Genomic DNA, 2,339 nt, shown 5'->3' with positions numbered 1-2,339 from the left:
GAGGGAGGGAGGGAGGGAGGAAGGAAGGAAGGAAGGAAGGAAGGAAGGTGGAAGGGGAAAATTGGCTGTTGAGACATGCATTCTTTCAGATGCCCCCAGAATTAGTGGAATAATTCAAGAGATCAAAAATATAAGCTTACCTTTTAACTGGCAACTCTTTGATGTCAGTGAGTATCAGATTCTGGCAGATGTCTGACAAGATTGCCAGGTTCTTGTGTACTGCAATAAGAAGTTAAATGGACATCTGCTGTGGAGTGGTGCGGTCGCTGAGATACACCCTCTTCTCCTCCCTCCTCACCACCTCCAACAGTAGGGAAAGCTGTCCCCCGGAGTCATAAGAACATGAGAATGGAAAAGTTGCCCCTTCCAGAGTAGGCCATTTATCTCCCCTGGGTAGCACAGTAGAGGTCATGGGTGAACTGCCCCAGCCCAAGGGCATGAGCACAGGAGAACTAGCCATGCCACTCAGTGGCTGTAGCACTCAGGAGAGTGGGCCCTGCACCTTGCCTGAGTAACACAGTGAAACTGGTCCTTGTGGCAAAGGCACAAGTGAGTCAGCCCCCCAGAATGTGAGAGCAGGAGAGCCGGCCCTGCCCCTCACTGGCTGTAGCACTTGGAAGAGTGGGGCCTCCACCCTCACTGGGCAGCACAGTGGAGCTGGTTCTGGAGGTGTAGGTGTGGGTGAGCCTTCCCTGAGGGCATGAGAAGAGAACTAATCCTGCCTATTGTAGCAGCATTGAGTGAATTTGCCCAAGCAGTGTTGGAGCACTCCCGCTGGTGGTACAAATAAGTGAGAGCCAGTGGGCTGGCCAGACCCAAGGCTTTGAGTTGACTCACACTTAAATCTACATCATTTGTGAACTGTTCAGGTGCATGAAAGAGCCAGTCCTGCTGATCCAAAACTTCAGGATCTCCATGACACAGGGCAACAACAGGATAACCCTGAGAAGTCCCAGTGAGGATCCAATATTGATGGTGTCACAGAAGCCAGAGACCTCAAACCAGACCAACGATTCGTTGCAATGTGAAGTGAAGATGTGTGGAGAGAGGGGTGTACTGTGGGACACACTATACACTACAGCTTCCATGATGAGCTGTTTTCTATTGTTTGTTTGTTTGTTTGGTTGGTTGGTTTGTTTGTGTATTAGGTGGGGGAGGTTGCAAGGGTGGAGGAGATATAAGTGAGACTGGAGTGCATAGTGTGAAACTCACAAAGAATCAATAAAAAGTTAAAGAAAAACTGAAAGGAGATGTGTATAGCGGTTAGAAGTAGGGATAATTCATTAAAAAAAAAAAAAGTGCAGTTCCAAGGGCAAATGAGGGCAGGAGCTGGGATATAGGCTAGAAGCTCAGGGTATCTGTCCACTCTTCTCAGCCTGGGGCCTTCCAAGGCTTTGGTATGGCCTATGTTTTTGTATGTTCTGATACATGCTGGCCTCAGGTGGAAAGCTTTCGATCTTCCTTTATGCCAACTGGTTTCTTTCACGTGATCATTTTTAAATGTACCTTTTAAATAATTTTTAGTAATTATTTATTTAATGTGTATGGATGTCTTGTGTATACACACACACACACACACACACACACACCACATGTGTTGTGCCTGTGGGGCCAGGCAAGTTTGACAGATGTCTTGGGACTGGAGTTACAGATGATTGTGAGCTACCTTGTGGATGTTGGGAATCAAACCTTGGTCCTCTGCAAAAGCAGCCAGTGCTCTTAACTGCAGAGCTATTTCTTTAAATCCTTTCACACAGCAATTTGTGAAGATTTTTTTTCATCTTTATGTATGTGTTCATGTACATATATGCATTGTGCATATGTGTGCCCTGGTGCCCCCAGAAGACAGAGCTGGGTTTTGCTGGGGCTGGAGTTACAAGCAGTTGTGAGCTGCCTGATGTGGGTGCTGGGAACTGAACTCAGAGATTCTAGAAGAGCAGTGTGTGCTCTTTGCCACTGATCCATCTTTTCTCATGTGGTAAATTTAACCTCACTCTTCACCTGCTCCCAAGAGCTGTTGTTCCAGAAGTCTTTGGGGGAAACTGAAGGCTATTGAGCTGCCTTCAGTCATTTCTTCCATGCTGATGAAAGGTACAGTCCCTGCTAAGGGCTTTGGTTATCTATTGTTGCTATTACCTGAGTTAGTAACTTCTGTATGTATGAGTGTTCTGACCTCCAGATCAGTGAAGAAGTATTAAAAAAGTATAGCAAAGTAAAAACAAAATTCGAGGCTTTTGGGCCCAGGCTTGGGAGTGTAGCCTTTGTGGCTTAGTGCTCCAGGTACTGGTCATAAAACAGATAGCGACATTCCTCCACCTACCCGCTTCCTGGGTTCAATT

Source organism: Mus caroli, chromosome 7 (genome assembly GCF_900094665.2).
Source record: "Mus caroli chromosome 7, CAROLI_EIJ_v1.1, whole genome shotgun sequence".
NCBI lineage: Eukaryota > Metazoa > Chordata > Mammalia > Rodentia > Muridae > Mus > Mus caroli.
The sequence above is the reverse complement of the archived record's forward strand: the minus strand, read 5'-3'. Positions refer to the sequence as shown.